Source organism: Schistocerca nitens, chromosome 2, assembly GCF_023898315.1.
Source record: "Schistocerca nitens isolate TAMUIC-IGC-003100 chromosome 2, iqSchNite1.1, whole genome shotgun sequence".
Taxonomy (NCBI): Eukaryota; Metazoa; Arthropoda; class Insecta; order Orthoptera; family Acrididae; genus Schistocerca; species Schistocerca nitens.
In genome coordinates this window covers 70848106-70868149 of record NC_064615.1, presented here as the reverse complement: position 1 = coordinate 70868149, position 20044 = coordinate 70848106, and the positions used below count along the sequence as shown (strand labels likewise).

The window sequence follows — 20044 nt, the reverse complement described above, 5'->3', positions numbered from 1 at the left end:
CCATCATTGGCACCAAGGCAGAAGCGACTCTCATCGCTGAAGACGACACGTCTCCATTCGTCCCTCCATTCACGCCTGTCGCGACACCACTGGAGGCGGGCTGCACGATGTTGGGGCGTGAGCGGAAGACGGCCTAACGGTGTGCGGGACCGTAGCCCAGCTTCATGGAGACGGTTGCGAATGGTCCTCGCCGATACCCCAGGAGCAACAGTGTCCCTAATTTGCTGGGAAGTGGCGGTGCGGTCCCCTACGGCACTGCGTAGGATCCTACGGTCTTGGCGTGCATCCGTGCGTCGCTGCGATCCGGTCCCAGGTCGACGGGCACGTGCACCTTCCGCCGACCACTGGCGACAACATCGATGTACTGTGGAGACCTCACGCCCCACGTGTTGAGCAATTCGGCGGTACGTCCACGCGGCCTCCCGCATGCCCACTATACGCCCTCGCTCAAAGTCCGTCAACTGCACATACGGTTCACGTCCACGCTGTCGCGGCATGCTACCAGTGTTAAAGACTGCGATGGAGCTCCGTATGCCACGGCAAACTGGCTGACACTGACGGCGGCGGTGCACAAATGCTGCGCAGCTAGCGCCATTCGACGGCCAACACCGCGGTTCTTGGTGTGTCCGCTGTGCCGTGCGTGTGATCATTGCTTGTACAGCCCTCTCGCAGTGTCCGGAGCAAGTATGGTGGGTCTGACACACCGGTGTCAATGTGTTCTTTTTTCCATTTCCAGGAGTGTAGTTAAAGTAACGACCGCACAGTTACTTTCTTTATTAACTTTACCCCTTTTTAAAATTAATTTCCATCAATTTCATTTGCATTTTTCCTTTGATTTAGATATAACCCTTTCCTCCCTCTTTACCGACAAATTAACTTCGGTGACGATTGCTTTTCCCAAATTTCCAATAGGTGCACGCGTTTTAATTTTTACTGTCATTAAGGTCGATAAGTGAGGGGGAGGTTACAAGACAGTCTGGCGGCGGGTCCATTATGTTTTGGGGAACATTCACGTAGGCATGCATGGGTCCAGTGCAGCTCGCACAAGGCACCAGAAGGCCAGTGAGTATCGTACACTGGTTGCAGACCACGTATACCCTAAATGACGAACATGTTTCCCGATCGTGGTGGCATTTTCAGCAAAACAATGCGCCATGTCACAAGGCCAGGAGTGTGATGGAGTGGCTTGAGGAACACAGTAGCAATTGATGTGCTGGCACTCGAGTTCGCCAGATATGAATCCGATCGAACACATGTGGGATGTGGTTGAACTTGGTGTCAGATCTCAACCCCCTCCTCCCCCCCCCCCCGCCACCCAGGAGCAAGCCATACTAGAAACGAAAGCAACAATTATTGTGCAGCGATAACTTTGTCTCATAATGGAAATAAAGCACCTGAGGTCAAGTTAAGCAGAACATGGATGGGAAGTTTTTTAGCAATGAGGTCTGTTCAGAAAAGGAGGAGTAGCGGCAGACCATCTGTTTTGGAGGAGACTGTCTACATCTACATACATCTACATCTACATACATACTACGCAGTCCACCATACGGTGCGTGGCGGAGGGTACCTCGTACCACAACTAGCATCTTCTCTCCCTGTTCCACTCCCAAACAGAACGAGAGAAAAATGACTGCCTATATGCCTCTCTACGAGCCCTAATCTCTCTTTATCTTATCTTTGTGGTCTTTCCGCGAAATGTAAGTTGGCGGCAGTAAAATTGTACTGCAGTGAGCCTCAAATGCTGGTTCTCTAAATTTCCTCAGTAGCGATTCACGAAATAACGCCTCCTTTCCTCTAGAGACTCCCACCCGAGTTCCTGAAGCATTTCCGTAACACTCGCGTGATGATCAAACCTACCAGTAACAAATCTAGCAGCCCGCCTCTGAATTGCGTCTATGTCCACCCTCAATCCGACCTGATAGGGACCCCAAACGCTCGAGCAGTACTCAAGAAGAGGTCGTATTAGTGTTTTATAAGCGGTTTCCTTTACAGATGAACCACATCTTCCCAAAATTCTACCAATGAACCGAAGACGACTATCCGCCTTCCCCACAACTGCCAGTATATGCTTGTCCCACTTCATATCGCTCTGCAATGTTACGCCCAAATATTTAATCGACGTGACCGTGTCAAGCGCTACACTACTAATGGAGTATTCAAACATTACGGGATTCTTTTTCCTATTCATCTGCAGTAATTTACATTTATCTATATTTAGAGTTAGCTGTCATTCTTTACACCAATCACAAATCCAGTCACACAACGACGACAGCTTCCCGTACACCACAGCATCATCAACAAACAGCCGCACATTGCTATCCTCCCTATCCAAAAGATCATTTATGTAGATAGAAAACAACAGCGGACTTACCACACTTTTCCTGGAGCACTCCAGATGATACCCTCACCTCCGATGAACACTCACCGTCGAGGACAAGGTGCTGGGTTGTCTTCGAGCCACTCACATACTTGAGAACCAACCCCATAAGCTCGTACCTTAGTTAGGAGTCTGCAGTGGGGCACCGAGTCAAACGCTTTCCGGAAGTCAAGGAATATGGCATCCGTCTGATACCCTGTGTAGACACTTCAAATCGCATTCGCGAGGTCGCCACAGAAATTGATAGACAAGCTGCGCGGGAGCTTCAAGTGCCAAAGAGTATGGGAGTAATGGTCCAAATAGTTCAGGCGTTGCAACCAGATGCTAACCCATAACATGAAAATTTTGCAGTAAGCACGCTGTACCGTTTGGACGAGGAGAATGATTCCTTGAAGCGTGTGTCTTTTTCCGATGAGGCTGCATTTCATATTTGTGACTCAGTTAACCGCCATAATGTCAGGGTCTGGGGATCAGGAAAGCCGCACGATAACTCATTCGTGACAGTCCGAAGGTTAATGAGTGATGCACATGTTTAAATGATTTAAATGTTGAACTGTATTACCTGTTTTAAATGTTTATGTAAGGTTCAAAACTTAATGAGGTATAAGGCATGTTTCATTTACTGTATACAATGATGTTTATGGACGCCGTGCATGTTAAACTTAAAAACTGTACACACGTCTTGAGCCAGTGTAATTCATGGTGCACAAATTACCCAGACTATATTCATCAAGTATTTGAGAATAAGACCACAGCTATGCCCAACGAATATTACACTTAATTTCAAACAATTTCGAGGCTTTTTCTCGCTTACATCCGCCCGCCCTCCCCCACATACAAACACACAAAATAATGAAAGGAAAAAATGTTTATCGCTTATAGCATTTTCGCAGTTCGTGCCGTAAAACTTAAGCATCAGGCACGACGTTTTAATTTATTACTTCTTTATTGCTAACTCTACACGCAACACATTTTGACAACAGTATCATCTTATACCACTGAATGTACCTGCAAAATTATAGCATTGTACGACACATAGTTCGGGAGTTATGACATCATAAATATTGAGATGCGTGAAAAATTAGCTTTACTATAAACGGAGCTGTTTTAAACATGGAAGTTCGATTCTTTACAGAAATGGTATGGGCTAGTAACTGGTGACATCCTGAAGCATGTCTCACAGGTTCAAAATACACTGTTTTCAGTGTGTTTCATCGTTGAAAACGGTGTCCGTTGAACGCAGGGAGATGCACTGGGATGTAATATACAAAAGAAATCGGCAAAATTCACAGACACACGTTACTAGCCAGCTGATATTGTAATGAAAGTCCTTCCATGGCCACAGAAAGCTATTATTTAGAAACGTAAATTGGTATACTAATACGCTATAAATACAGCGGACGGAATTTATTATTAAGTTTTCCATTTATTTCAGTGTTCTCTGTTTTGTCAGGAATGACTACTATGACTGCCATAAAAACGTATTTCCTGTATGAACATAATGCTACAGTCTGGTCATTTGCATAACCGTATTTTTTAAAGATCTTAATCTATAACAGAATCTGATAGATGTAACACAGAGACATACACACTATCTGCTCAGAAATTCATCTATAGACTAGAAGGGGTTATCAAGTAGAAATAATTTTCAGTTTTTTGTAGCTTCCATTATTTGACAGCACCATTAATTAACAATCGAGGTCGTCAAATACTTTTTATGACCTCTTACTTCGGTCCTTTCTGTAGAAGAATAAGATTAAATTGTTCTTAGTGAAGGATGTTTCTGTTCGTAGTGCTATATTTGTGAATGCTACTGTTATTTTATAATTATGTCTGAATCTTCACAATAAACTTCACAAGACAGAAAACGTACCTCGAGGCTGTTTTGTAGTATGCTTAATTTTTTTAAACACTTCTACATCAAGTTCGAAGATTGATCTTTAATGATATTCTCACAGCACGTTTCTGTGCAATGAATACTTTATGTCTCTCTGTAGAATTGTATTATGAAATTATTCCATACGACATTAAGGAAAGAATGTAAGCAAAGTAAACTAATTGTCATCAAAACCAGCAAGTACTCGCAGAGAAAACACTGCCGAACTGAAGCGTTTGAGAATGTCTCTGACTTATCAATTTTAATTTAAGTTCTGATGAGTAAGCATGTACAAGAATTTTGAACAATCCGTTTTACATAGTTGTTTTCTCCCCGTGTTGTATTGTTTTTTATGCTGACATACAAGGTGACATTATTGAACTATATGAAATAAAATAGTCATATCTTGTGAACGGTTTGCGTTAGGACTTTCAAACTGCATGGTTGGCCGCGGGGCGTGATGAGAATTAGTATGCGATGTATTGTTTGTTTTAGCGAAGAAGCCCACTTTCATTTGGATGGGTTCGACAATAAGCAAAATTGGCGCACTTGTGGGACTGAGAATCCACATTTCGCGTTCGAGAACTCTCCTCATCCTCAACGGGCGACTGTGTGGTGTGCAGTCTCCAGTCACGAAATAATCGATGCGATATTCTTTGATGGGGCGATGACTACCGAACAGTACGTGAACGTTTTGGGATTTCATCCCCATTACCCAAAGTGTCCCTGATTTCGACAAGATGTGGTTCATGCAAGACGGAGCTCGACTCCATTGAAACAGGAGAGTATTTTATGTCCTGGTGGAGCACTCTGGGGACCGCTTCCTGGCTCTGGGGTACGCAGAGGCCACTGGCATGGGCCTCGATTGCCCGCCATACTCTCCGGATCCGAACACACGCGACTCCTCTTTGTGGGGCTTTATTAAAGACAAGGTGTACAGCAATAACCCTAAAACCGTCGCTGAGCTGAAAACAGCCATTCAGGAGGTCATCGACAGCATCGATGTTCAGACACTTCAGCGGGTCATGCAGAATTCCGCTATTCGTCTGCGCCACGTCATCGCCAATGGTGGCAGGCATATCGAACATGTCATAACCTAAATCCGAATATCTGTAGTGACTTTTAAATGTTGAATAAAGTGCGTGCACGCCGTAGTTCAGTAACGAATTTACGTTCTTCCACATAGTTCAATAATTGTCACCGCGTATCTTGGATTGTACAGATTGGAATAAGCAGTGTATCTTTCGTAAGAGATTTTACACTTATCGCAAACCAGTCAATAATACGTAAGGATATTACGGTTCTTGCTCTTTCTATTGTTTTAGCTCTGTTTGGCTTCGTTATGATGCTTGTATCATCAGCAAAGGGCTCCTATAACTACTTTGTTGGTATAGTGTTTGAAGTCATTATTTTATATATTTATATATGTTTCATGGTCCCAGAACTGCATGCTCTGAAATACAAGAAGTAATTTGTTCCCAGTCAGAAAATTATTCATAATGAGAGCTAGCTAACATAACTTTTTGCTTTCTAACAATTAAACATAAAGAGGACAACTTACAAATTATACCTCTAAAGCAGTAAACTTTAAGTTTCATCAAAAGAATTTTGTGATTTGCATAGTCGAATGCCTTAAACATCATATGAAAAATCCCGGTAAGAGAAGCCTTCTCATTCAGATATTTTCTTCAATACGTGGTCACTGAAATGGTAAACTGCATGTTCAGTGGAGAGGTTCTTCTGGAATTTAAACTGTGACTGACGCAGAATCTTAATTTTCAGAGATTCTCAACCATTCTTAAATATACATAACAAATGAATAACCAGTTCATACAGTATAACAGATGTTTACATATGGGTGTTGAAACTACTAAAATGTGAATTGGTCAATCAATTAAGTATAACTACTTTAGCTATGACTGCCTTAGTTTTATAATTATCCTTCTTAAAAACATCACCTTTCCCAAAATTATTGAGAAAATGTCAATAGTGTAACAAGATGAGGGTTATTAATATTTCTCCTACTTTTCTTGAAGAGGGATCTAACAATGGTATACTTTTGTCCATATGGAAAGATACCTCATGCAAGTGATGCAATAAATGTATAGACTAAGTAAAACAGCTGTATCAGAATAATACGCTTTTAATATTTTACATGAAATCTTATCAACATCATGATCATGGAATAACAACGGATTATTGTTTTCTATTTTCGATACACAGAAGCCTCTTGTAACATCTGTAAGCGGCTGAAGGACTGATTATACAGCACAGCACTTACCCCTCTTGTAGTATCATTAGCCGAGAATCTCGCATCACTATCGTGAATTATTTCAAATATTTAGGCGTGTCTGCGTTACTTAGGATACATCTTATTATACCTGTACTATGCAAACTGGTTTCTACTTATTCGCAGCGTAATAAGAGTTACCCAACAGTCTGAGGCGTCTCTTTCATTCACTCTCTTTATTTAATTTGTTGCTTAGCTATGATCCTGCGACATATCTTAGAAGATAGCTTTATCCTTCTTTAAACTAAGTTTATAGCTTTCGTAGATTTAGACAAAGCTTTTGATAAAGTTGAAGGTAGCAGGTACAAAATACAGGGACCGTAAGGTTATTCGGAACTCGTACAGAAACCAGGCAGCCCATCCCTTTCGCATCTTCGCGCCTCGAGTCAAGATGACAATAATACAGCACCGATAGGCGTTCTGTGTTCTCCGTTTCAACAGGTGCAGTTCATTTACAACTACGAGCCGTGATTTTCGTCGAGATTACGGTACTGCATCTCCTGTAGCGTAACCTGTGAGCGGATCTCGCGTAGCACAATTCCCTCAATAGGTGTCTCACAGTATTTAATTCTTTCTTTGTAGGGGGTTGTGAAAAATTCCCTAAAAGTATAGTGAGAAGTGCCCCAAAACTATATCTGGATGCATATAAAAGATATGACCTCGTAAAATCGGATAGTTCTTTTGAAAATAAAATCTTTGTGGTTCCAAGAGTAGAGTAAAATTTACTCCAAGTTTTCATCGTCATTTGTAGAACATACCGACTTGTAAAATCGGATCAATTTTTAATACATCCTTTACATGCAACGGTACTGCTTCTAGTTCCCCTCTTTGTTCGTGTTTTCATACACTTCCAGTTTCAGAAGTTAAAAAACAAGAAGAGCAAATTTCACAGCAAGGTAGTGAAAGAACAGTAGCAACGCAGAAATCTACCATATTTAACCCTAGCGACTAGCAACTGAGAAGAGAGTTGCTTCGTTCCGTAGGAGACAGTGAGAAACTAGGCTTTCAGACGCTACTCAGTTTTGAAGAGCAGATGCTTTCAAAGCGCTTGCGTAAGACTTTGGTTCAAATGGTTCAAATGGCTCTGAGCACTATGGGACTCAACTGCTGAGGTCATTAGTCCCCTAGAACTTAGAACTAGTTAAACCTAACTAACCTAAGGACATCACACACATCCATGCCCGAGGCAGGATTCGAACCTGCGACCGTAGCGGTCTCGCGGTTCCAGACTGCAGCGCCAGAACCGCGCGGCCACTTCGGCCGGCTAAGACTTTGGCAAGTGAGAACTGCAAGGGCGAACAACTAGCTGGAGTAGACCAGACCGTAAAATGTAAGCTTTCACGACTGGTACTGACACCACTTAAAACTACCTGGGTAACAGGCCATGGTCGAAGTATAAAACTCTCCTAATGTTTCCTCTCCGACCATGGCCTATTAGCCCAGAAGTTTTAAATAACGGAATAGAAATGTTTAGCTCGCTCTTATAAGATGAATGTACAAAATGTTCGGTTATTTTGGCATTGATTTTATCTTGGAAACGGACCACTGTGTTAAAAAGAACGTACTGGTAGACTGAAAATGTTAGATCATGCAGTATTTACTTTCTACGTTGAATAGTATAAACAGTAGAGGTGGCTTGCTTTATAAGCCATGATCGTAGTGGAGCTGGTATGAACTTATCTTCCTTCAACATTCGAACTGATCTAGCCAGTTAAATAAATAAAACTGAGTGAAATCCTCATCGATGATATTTGGGAAATGTCCTGCGATATCACGCGACGAAGAAACGGATACATGCAAAGAATACAAAAAACCAGCAAAGTGCGTGCCTAGACACCGAAAGGTCATGGGTTCGAATATGTTGTGTGCGACTTCGTACACAGTGGTAAGAAGAAGTGGGCTACAGAAAGGTGGCAGCTATCATCGTAGCAAAGCTGGACTGGAGCAGAAATGATTAGCGGAGAAGTTAACGCACTAAACAGAAGATTTGCTTAACTTGTGTTACTCCAAGCGGAAGAAGACTCATTACAAATATCGCAGCAAGAAATAAAGAATCCAGCTCATCACGAAATCAACAAGGAAGAGGTTTTCTGAGCTAAGTACGAACAGTGACGTCGTAGCGAAGAGGCTTCAAGTGTAGGTGGGATGAGTGGCTGCCGTCCTACACTGAAGCGCCAAAGAAACTTGTAGAGACATGCGTATTCCAATACAGATATATGTAAACAGGCAGAATACGGCGCTGCGGTCGGCGACGCCTATATAAGACAACGAGAGTCTGGCGCAATTGTTAGATCTGTTGCTGCTGTTACACTGGCAGGTTATCAAGATTTAAGTGAGTCTGAAAGTCGTGTTATAGTAGGCGCACGAGCGATGGGACACAGCATCTCCGAGGTAGCGATGAAGTGGGGATTTTACCGTGCGATAATTGTACTGTGAATATCATGAATCCCGTGAAAAAATCCAATCTCCAACATCGCTGCGACCGGAAAAAGATGCTGCAAGAACGGGATCAACGACGACTGAAGAAAATCGTTCAACGTGACATAAGTGCAACCCTTCCGCAAATTGCTGCGGATTTCAGTGCTGGGACATCAACAAGTGTCAACGTGCGAACCGTTCAACAAAACATTATCGATATGGACTTTCGGAGCCGAAGGCCCGCTCGTGTACCCCTGATGACTGCACGACACAAAGCTTTACAATTCACCTGGATTTCATTGGACTGTTGATGACTGGAAACATGTTGCCTGGTCGGACGAGTCTCGTTTCAAATTGTATCGAGTGGATGGACGTGTACGGGCGTAGAGACAATCTCACGAATCCATGGTCCCTGCATGTCAGCAGGGGCCTGTTCAAGCTGGTGAAGGCTCTGTAATGGCGTGAGGCGTATGGAGTTGGAGTGATGTGGAGCCCCTGATATGTCTAGATACGACTGTGACAGGTGACACTTACGTAAGCATCCTGTCTGATCACCTGTATCTATTCATGTCCATTGTGCATTCCGACGTACTTGGCCAATTTCAGCAGCACAATGCGAAGCCCCATATGTCCAGAATTGCTACAGAATGGTTCTTCTGAGTTTAAGCCCTTCCACTGGCCACCAGACTCTCCAGACATGAACATTATTGAGCATAGATATGCATAGATAGGGTTGCCTTGCAACGTGCTGTTCAGAAGGGATCTCCACCCCCTCGTACTCTTACGGATATATGGACAGCCCTGCAGGATTCGTGGTGTCAGTTCTCTGTAGCACTACCTGAGATATTAGTCGAGTCCATGCCACGTCGTGTTGCGGCACTCCTGCTTTCTCGCGGAGGCCCTACACGATATTAGGCAGGTGTACCAGATTCTGTGGCTCTTCAGTGTATACTGCGGCGGCAGAGGGCGCTCTTGGTATCGAGCCACTGGAGCCGCAGCTCTGTGGGTGTTCTCCATTGAGTCCGCTGGATCCCACAAGAGTGCTCTCAGCCTCTGACGGTAACTTGCAGTTCCTTTGTAATAAAAGTGCATTTCAGCTACGAATATGCTTAAAAACGAGCCAAAAAATGGGTTGTTTCGTCTCTTCTGTATGGAGACAAGCAAGTTATTCCTCAGTGCGTCAAAAGAAGCTCAAATTTAGTGTTTGATAGAGGAATGAAGGTATCAGTATGTAAAGTCACGGTGGGTAGCTAAACTGAAGACATGATTTATTGAAGTATATAGAAAGAACTACCTGAATCTGGTACACCTGCCTAATATCGTGTAGGGCCCACATGAGCACGCAGAAGTGCCGCAACACGACGTGGCATGGACTCCACTAATCACAGTGGTTGCTTCTGAACAATGATCAGCGATGAAGTCAAAATTACGTCTTTGTATTCGATGGGAGGCACATAATCTGTTGCAAATATGTTATAAGCTGGAGCTGTAAAGAGGGGACACATGAAATACATCATGTGTTAGTGATGGTTTGTGTGTGTGGATTTATGCATAAAAAGGCCAGCAGAGTACGTTAAAACCACCAAAAGTGGTCTGCAGTGTGATGACAGAACGACACATACGCAAACATCAGATAATGCAAATCTAAATATTTGCTGGATGATGTGGACAAATTATCGAAACTCGTCGTGCTAAGGATGAAAAGAGATATAAGTGGTGCAGTGTCGCGGTATTTAAATCATGAATATAGGTATTCAGAGCGATTAAATATATCGAAGTGCGATTTTCGCTTATAGCGGATAATGTGGCAAATTTTCTGACCTACGGAACTTAATTTTCACGTTTTTGGTTGCCGAACTGTGACACGGATTTTTTCTTATATATACTTTATTTCTGTGTCATCGGAAATAGCCTTCGAAGAGGACTTCAGCGACCTAGCGTGTGTGCAACTTAATCAAACAGTGACAACATAACAGCACCGTAAACCACAGACCTGTTGTCAGAAGGAGAGGTCGCACAAACCTATACCATATTACACCTGTGTAAACGGATTCCTAATTCGTGTTTACCAGTGCACTTGAAGCCTATCAGACTGTGCTCTGCTGTTGTAGCGATCATACAACTTGCTCGTGAAGTTTCACAACGGGTACGGCAGTCGAAAAAGTGGATACGATTTTAGTTTAATGCGCATGTTGCCAAGCTTTTAGAGCACCGATACGATTGTTTCCTAAAAGGTCTCCTTGCTGTACCAAGCTCTCACGATTTGTACTTTCAAACATTATAAATAAATTTAGAAACTGAAAATGTGAAGGTTGCAATACCCCGAAAAAGAAAAAACAGCAACTAATGAGAAATGCAAGTAATATTTTAGCAGCGGTAACACAAATCCTCACTTTTGTACATGGCAGCATGAATGTACGGGTGGGATCAGGTAGAGAAGTATTCCGCAAATACTAAATTCCAGCGCATTTCATCCTTTCTACACTTCTCTTCTACACCTACACACGCACCCCTCAAGACACCGTACGGTGCACAGCGGAGACTGCCACGTATCACTGCTACTCATTACTTTCTTGTTCTACTCGCAGACAGAGCGAGGGAAAAATGACTTTCTAAAAGCTTCCGTACGAGTGATAATTTCTCTCACCCTTGTGACTGTTCCACGAAATGTACGTTGGCGGCTAAAGAATCGTTCTGCAGCCGGCCGCATATGCCGTTTCTCTAAATTTCCACAATATTGCATTGCGAAAAGTGTGTCGTCTGCGCTCCAGGAATTTCCATTTGAGTCCACGAAATATCTCGTTAATACTTGCTTGCCGATTAAACCTACCGCTAAAAAATCTAACAGCGCTCCTCTGAATTGCTTCGATGTCTTCCTTTAATCCAAGCTGGAGGGGATCCCAAACACTCGAGCCATACTGAAGAATTTGTCACACTGGCGTCCTATAGCCGGTCTCCTTTATGGATGAGCTACACTTCCCCAAAATTCTCACCGAGCGAGGTGGCGCAGTGGTTAGCACACTGGACTCGCATTCGGGAGGACGACGGTTCAATCCCGCGTCTGGCCATCCTGATTTGGGTTTTCCGTGATTTCGCTAAATCACTCCAGGCAAAGGCAAATGCCTGGATGGTTCCTTTGAAGGGGCACGGCCGATTTCCTTCCCCGTCCTTCCCTAATCCGATGAGACCGATGACCTCGCTGTTTGGTCTCTTCCCCCAAACAATCCAATCTCAAAATTCTCCCAGTAAAACGAAGTCGACCAGTCGCCTTCCCCACTACCAACCTGACGTTCTAAGTCCACTTCAAATCGCTCTGCAACATTGCGTCTAGATATTTGATCGACGTGCCTCTGTCAAGCAGCACCCTATTACTTCTGCAGTCGAACGTTACAGGATTGTTTTACGTACTCGTCCGCATTAACTTTCATTTTTCCGCATTTGGAGCAAGCTACCATTCACCACACCAACTATAAATTCTGTCCAAGTCATCTTGTATACTCTTTACAGTCACTCAACAACGACCCCTTCCTGTACTCCACAATGTCATCAGCAAACAGCCGTACATTGATGCTCACTCTGTCCGTCAGATCATTTATGTACATAGACCCTCCTGCCGATACCTTGTCTCTGAGGAACACTCACCGTTCAGGATAACGCACTGAGTTCCATTACTTAAAATGTCTTCGAGACACACATATAGCCGGCCGCGGTGTCCGTGCGGTTCTAGGCGCTGCAGTCCGGAACCGCGCGACTGCTACGGTCGCAGGTTCGAATCCTGGCTCGGGCATGGATTGTGTGACGTCCTTAGGTTAGTTAGGTTTAAGTAGTTCTAAGTTCTAGGGGACTGATGACCTAAGATGTTAAGTCCCATAGTGCTCAGAGCCATTTGAACCATAGACACACATATACCTGGAAAGCTAAACCGTATGATCGTCCTTCGTCAACAGTGTGCAATGGGGCAACGTCTAAGCTTTCCGAAAATGTAGGAACGTTGAATCTGCCTATTGTCCTCCATCCATGGTCTGTAGGGTATCATGTGAGAAAAGGGCAGGTTCATGGCAATGACCTTCAAACTCAGTTACATTCTTCTGCATGGTTGCTACGGAAACAGCAAAGTGGTGCGGCAGTTCTGTGCAAGACTTTGTTTTGGATGAAGCATTGCTTACAAACCATGAGTAAATCAAACTTCGCAATATGCATTACTGGCCAATTTCACATCCAAGCTCGCTGAGAGAAGTGGATTAACGGTGTCCCTGCTCTGTTAATGGTATGTGCAGGGTTTAGAAGACTCTGTCATTGTATATATGACGGCAGTATCTGTCCCGAAAGAACAGTTACCGTGGATGACCATGCAGCTTTGCTAGAAATGAAATGATAATTAAATGGACACCCTAGCTGCAAACAGGCGTTGATGTACTTCACTGGGGACATGTTGAAAATGTGTGCCCCGACCGGGACTCGAACCCGGGATCCCCTGCTTACAAGGCAGACGCTCTATCCAGCTAAGCCACCGCGGGCACAGAGGATAGTGCGTCTGCAGGGACTTATCTCTTGCACGCTCCCAGTGAGATCCACATTCCCAACATGTCCACACCACTACATTCGTAGTGCGTCTAATAGATGTTTGCCCATCATACTCATTACTCGTGGCAGATTAATCTACCAAGTCCCGTACGAGTTCGGGCATAGCGTGTGCGTTCGCACAAGAAGGTCAATGGCCGGGAAGCTGTATTTTAACTATATATGACGGTAGAATGTGTTCCCGAAAGAACAGTGGTGTGGACATTAGAGCTCTGCATTTCGATGAAAACAACCGCTCGAGCGTTTCCCATTTCGTGCCGCTGCTCGACGGCTGGGAAAGGCCCACGCTGCGATACGGCAGTGGCCGTCAAATGCACCCTGCGGCCGGTTGTCCTCCACCTCTCGGTTATCGGTTGGACTGTCGAGCACTGCCGGGCGCTCGAGCGTACTAACAATCTCGGCCGGTGACAGTACAACCGCCGCTCGCTCTACAGTGCCGAATCGCATTAGAAACCGTGTGTAAACGCAGTTGACGACCTGGCTTTGAGCAGCGCAGACAGCGTTATGGATAAACCAAGCATAGGTCGTAAACGTTCCATTCATGAAACGAAGAGAAGTATTATGGAGAGAATTAGGAGCTGCTCATTAGTCCTGAAGAAGAAAGACATGTTGGAAGAGGAGGCGAAAAGTGACGCTTGGAAATCGTTTGCACTTGTAGTGGATCCTGTCACGCCGGCTTCTGCTGGTTTCGTGCAACGTACCACATGTGATACCATACTTTCGTTCCTGTCAAGCACAACAGGTATGATTCGGCACTGCAAAAGTAAATGCGGAGCAGAAGTCCACCGGCCACTTGCAGTACCAAGTAGCATAAAGAAAGTTGTTGTTGATAGGTTGGTCGATATGAGTGGAATAGATTTGTTACCGTTAAATACTTGTAGTAAGATTGGCTTCAAGAATTCTTCGCAGGAGCTCATCAATGTTGGCGCCACTTACGGCAAAGTCAGTATAGAAGATGTTCTTCCGCACCTTACCACTTTATAGCGGCATATTAAAGAAAAGGCAGACAAAATACGGGTGACAATGATGCCCAAGCTAATATGTGCCTTAAAGAACAAAATGTGCAATTTAGACGCTGATCTGTGGTCTGATATAACTACAAGAGGAGAAATTTTTTGACTGTGACGTCGCATTATGTGAATGATGAGTGGCAGCTAGAAACGCTTGTTTTGATAACAACCGAGTTTTCGGACGTACCTAAGACAGGAGAGAACATACGGCACGAAATCGAAGAGCGGATGCTTGAGTTAGGAATTAACAAGAATGATCTTACGAAATGTTACTTTGTCACCGACCAAGGAGCTAATATGAAGAAGGCACTTGAATCTTACGACCGTTTGCCTTGCTTTGGTCACTGCTTGATGACTGCGCTTCGTCACACATTTCAAGAGACGTTTTTAAAAGACGAAGCCCCTGAAATCCTGTCGTGTCTACTATCAGCAAGAGCTATAGTAGGCTATTTGAAGAGATCGGGTCACTCGGGGCGTCTGCGGCACTGTGTGAAGCAAGAAGCTGTAGCTCGGTGGAACAGTATACTGTTAATGCTCAATTCCGTCATAAGTCAAATCGACGATATTCGAGATCTACTATAATCCCGGGCGCAATCGAAACTCTTAGAAACCTTCCAAGAAGGGTGCGTACGAGACGTTGTCGCTTTTCTAACCCCCTTTAAAGAAGAGATTTTGGATTTGGAAACTGCAAAGATAACAACGCTGGAACGTGTGCTGCCGTGGTACAGGAGTCTGTTACATCATTGTGAACCAATAGACAGGGACAACGAGGTAAGAACACTTTCTACAGGTTACGATCCTTTATACAACTGTTGAATTATAAGAGTGCAGTTATGTATATTGGGTTTCCTTTTCAGCTCATGGCGAAAATAAAAAGGAGTGCAGCATACTTCATCACAGAGAAGTGCAAAAGTGAGGCTATCCATTACGTTGTCACGGTTCTGTGGCCATCACGGCGTCATTTGAAGAAACTCACAGCTGACGAAAAGCAAGCGCGTATGCTGAAGTTCGACGGTTGTACTCGGAACAGCCCGTAACTGGTAAGGTTCATTCACTGAAACGAATTAGTAAACGAATGTTTGTTTGTCTAATCTGCCATCTTTCGTTAGATCAACTTTTATTACGTCTACAATGTGATATTTGGGAAAGGTTTCGCAGCTTAAACATTCTACAATGCGTTTTGATGTAATTTGTGCGATGTATATAAAATTTCACCGTAAATATAGTCGTTTAGTAACCAGTAATTCTAACTACGGTGTATACATATTTGAAGGTGACAGGAATATCTTACGGATGTTTTCATTCGTGTTTAGAGTCCATTCAAGCAAACAGTGACCAAGTTCTTCCCATGAAAAAGTCTAGGATGGACTGGAGTTCGGATGAAGACGACGAAGATGGACACACAGTTACTACCAATGAACTCGACAGGTACCTTTCGCTCTCCAAATCTGACTGTAGCTGTGCCGAAGGACAAATTTTGCAGTGGTGGAAGACGCACGCGGGTATAGTTCCAAGGCTGTCGGTAGTATCCAGAAGAGTTCTCTGTTTTCCTGCCACTAGTGCTGCCAGTGAGAGAAATTTTATCCAGGCCGGTCACCTGCTATCCAGCAAAAGATCGTGCCTGGAATCAGACAAGGTGGATGATCTCTTATTGATCCATCACAATTGCGTAAGTATTCACAACATACCACGTAATCAAAAGGAAGGAAACATTCCTGAAACTCTATAAATGTATGATTCCACTTCCATTGACTTCACAGGAAGAAGTTCAAACCGCCAGCTGTAGTAATAGCTCCAGGAACACAAATGACGCCTGTGTATCAGGGAGCACCAATGACGAAAAACGAATTTTATAGTCATGATTCACTTGTAAAGATATTTACAGGTCATAATTTGTTCTGAAATTAACGTTTGCGCAACAAAATTTCGTGAGTATTACTTTTAACTCCGTCATTCCTTCCCGATCCTGCATTCAATATTAGTACAACGTATACGTGGCCCAGTTTGGAGATAGGCTACACATAGTCCATGATTAGACTACTGTGTTCCCGTTTGTCTACCGAACGAAACAAAATACTAAATACAGACATTACAGTTTTTAAAGTTACAATTACTGGAATACATGATAACCTCAAAGGCGAAATCCAGTAGTCTGCAACATATTAACAAACATCAAAAGTAACATATACAAGTGTATTATTTAGGTCATAGAACTGCTAGTAAACAACGAAAGACATTTGTAAAAGAAATAAGTGAATGGTTAATGTGAAGCGGTGGCCTCTGATCTCAAGGAGTGTGACGAAGCGCCGCTCGCTGGCACTGAGTGCACCGGTTACTGGCGACCGACCGAGCGTTTGGCGCACTCGGCCGAGCGCTGGCGATCGGCTGCCCACAGCCGGCGGAAGAGGACGCTCGGCCGCATACTCCCGAGAGCCAAAGGGGCGAGCGGGACTCGCCGGTAAAAATCGGAGATAATGCAGACCTCTAGTGGACATGTTGGGAATGTGGATCTCACTGGGAGCGTGCAAGGGATAAGTCCCTGCAGACGCACTATCCTCTGTGCCCGCGGTGGCTTAGATGGATAGAGCGTCTGCCTTGTAAGCAGGAGATCCCGGGTTCGAGTCCCGGTCGGGGCACACATTTTCAACATGTCCCCAGTGAAGTACATCAACGTCTGTTTGCAGCTAGGGTGTCCATTTAATTATCATTTCACTCTGTCATTGGTTTCTATTTTATCGAGGGGAATATACGCAGCTTCAAGTATATCCAGTTCTCAACATATACATTGTCACAGTTACTTGAAGATATCAACGGCTACACAGAGAGAGTTCGAGCGCAAAGTGCAATGCTGCAAGATTTCCCCCTCCTCCCACCCCCTCTGACATATGGTTGCCCTAAGTATGAAATGTTGGGAAATTTCAAATAGCCCAATTGCATTACAGGGGGTTCCCCACTCCTATGATATCGCTGTGGAAGCAGGGCTGTTGTCCTGAGTATAAATTGATGGGAAATTCAAACATCGAAGATGGCACAGTGCCATGCTGAACTTCAAGAGAGCTGACCAGGGATTCTAGTCTGGCCTGCATTGTTGTCAGATTTCGTATGTTTTCCCCCATGAGACAAAAGATGTTTGTTTCCCCTGCAGGTATATGTTGTTCTAGAACAAAGGCCATTGCCTCCCAAGGCCACACCCCCTCTCTCCTGTACTAGTTATAGGGTGAAGGGGGTTTGTTCCCATTGCAGGTCGAAGCCTGTCCGTTACACAAAGGATACCCATCTGAGGCTGTGTATACATAAATATATTTTTCTCCCTACAGAAAGTAACCAGTCTGCTGATCTACTTTCAGCATGAGGCTTTTAGCGAGTTTATGGCCATTCTTTGGAAACTTTGAGTGGATTCAACAGGGAGATAACTAGCTTTTTACGGAGGGATGTGGTTCATCCTGGTCTTGTTGTTAGCAAAAGACACGGCGTAAACGCGCGGGAAAGAGGCCGTGAAGCTGAATCTTTTTTTCCTTTTCTCCCAATTAACTTTAAAGTCTCTGACTGGTCAAATCGGTGCATGCAGAGCAAAGGGCGCTCTCCCAGCTTCGAATCGCCGCGCTCCAACTCGTGATTAGTTTGTGCTAAAGTGGAGGAAGTCTAAGACGTAAATAGGCTTTTGCAACCAAGCTGAGGAGGGAAGTGGACAGAAAGAGAACAACACCCTTGTACTGGCGCTTCGCTAGTAAAGAACTGCAGGTCTCTACCTAAACGGTGAGAGTTGTGTCCTTTGCTAGTGTGCCACTTAGAGCCTGTGCCAGTCCCTTCTGAACTGTCAGAGGTACTGCTTCTAGCATCACGCACACAACGAGTGATGCATGGGTGTACTTATTTGTCTTGAGTCGGCCGTCTAAACATTTGACATATTACGTTATGCATGGTTGTGGCACGGAGTCAAACTGGTTTGGCAGACCAGCAAATGGGTCCACCTGCACACTGGAATCGACCGGGGTTTCAGAGGCTCATAGGAAAGTACCTGCGTTCCGAATTAACCGAACGTGAGACTGCGTACTTGCATTTTTCGGCACGCGCCGTTCATAACAGATTGCGGCCGTCCATGACTTCGGTTGCCGAACGCATTGTAGTGCGCTGCCCTGACCAGCAGGAGGGTAAGGTATCCCCTGCTACGGCGTAGGGCTCCAATATATGTTTCTCAGCACCCTGTTCTTTCGAACCATATCTTTCTTTTTGGAATGGTAGAATACAGATGCTTGATGGTGGCGTAGTTTTTGTGGCATAACCCGGATTCACGTGTCTGAAGTCAGATAAAGCGATCAGTGTTCTGGTAAGTTCTCGTGAGTCGATCCTCAGCTGATCACTTTGTCCACCATAGACCCCATGTTAGTGAAAGCGTTTGTCAAATAAAAATGTTTGTGTGACGTTTCTTTAGTCATTTTTGTTGTCTTGTGATGTTAAGGATGAATAAATCTATTGTCATTTAGATCACAACATCTCCCTGAGTTCTGATTAACAGTACCTTCCCATTTTATTATTAAAGTCTAGATTTGAAACGTAACTTTCAATGTTTTCTCCAAGCTATTATTCACTCCTATCTGCAAACCTATTATTTATAACAGCCAGGACACTTATAGAACGCAAAATAGCCCTGACTTCACAACAAAAACACACACACACATTTTCCTTCTCCCAATCTAAAGTCCAATATTGCTGTGTTTGGATATGAACACCCTCCCCCATCCAAAAAAAAGTTTTTAGTAGAAGCTTTATTTTTTTACATGCGAGGTACGTTCAAAAAACAACAGGAGTGTTTCTTTTTTGGGAATAATTTTATTTATTCATTTATGTCAGAATTATTCTCTTCAAAATATTCCCTGTTACATATTTCACATTTATGCCAGCCTTTTTTCCAACTCTTGTACCACTCCTGGAAATCGATATTAGGGATAGCTTTTATTTCTCTCCACAATGCGTTTTTAATCTCGTCTATGCTTATAAAAAGACAACCTATCAAAGTTTTCTTTAATTTTGCAAACAGAAAAAAGTCATATCTGGTCATGAATGGGATGGATGCAGTCAGTAGGCATTATCGTGATGCAAAAGCCACGGTTGGTTACGCCACAGACGTGGGTGTTACGCGTATAACTTGGAAGTATTACTCTTAATGGCTCGTTTGACCTTGTGGCAAGATCTTATGGTGCATTACGCTTTTAACATCGAAGAATGCTTTGTGCGTGACTTTACGTGTCGAGCTTTTTTGGTTGTTGACAATCCAGAATGTTTTTCATTGGGTAGCGGGGGCTGTATGAAGGGGACTGGGCGGATTTTAGGTTAGAGGGTCTCGGAAACGTGCAGAAAGGGCTTCAGTTTCAAAGGGTTCAGGACGAACACAGGAAGAGGGTAGACATAGGAACAATCAATATTGTAGCTGTAAACTGTGCTGGAAAAGAACCATAGCTCCAAGCGCTAATAGAAAGCACTAAATCTCAAAT

General features: G+C 43.9%; 2 non-coding genes across 2 annotated transcripts; one reads left to right on the top strand and one right to left on the bottom strand.

The window, feature by feature from the left end:
- Nucleotides 1-13404: 13404 nt before the first annotated feature.
- Trnat-ugu (transfer RNA threonine (anticodon UGU)) lies at nucleotides 13405-13479 on the bottom strand. Its single transcript has one exon. It is a non-coding gene; the product is annotated as a tRNA-Thr (tRNA).
- A 3634-nt stretch (nucleotides 13480-17113) lies between these two features.
- Nucleotides 17114-17188, top strand: Trnat-ugu (transfer RNA threonine (anticodon UGU)). Its single transcript has one exon. It is a non-coding gene; the product is annotated as a tRNA-Thr (tRNA).
- Nucleotides 17189-20044: the final 2856 nt, after the last annotated feature.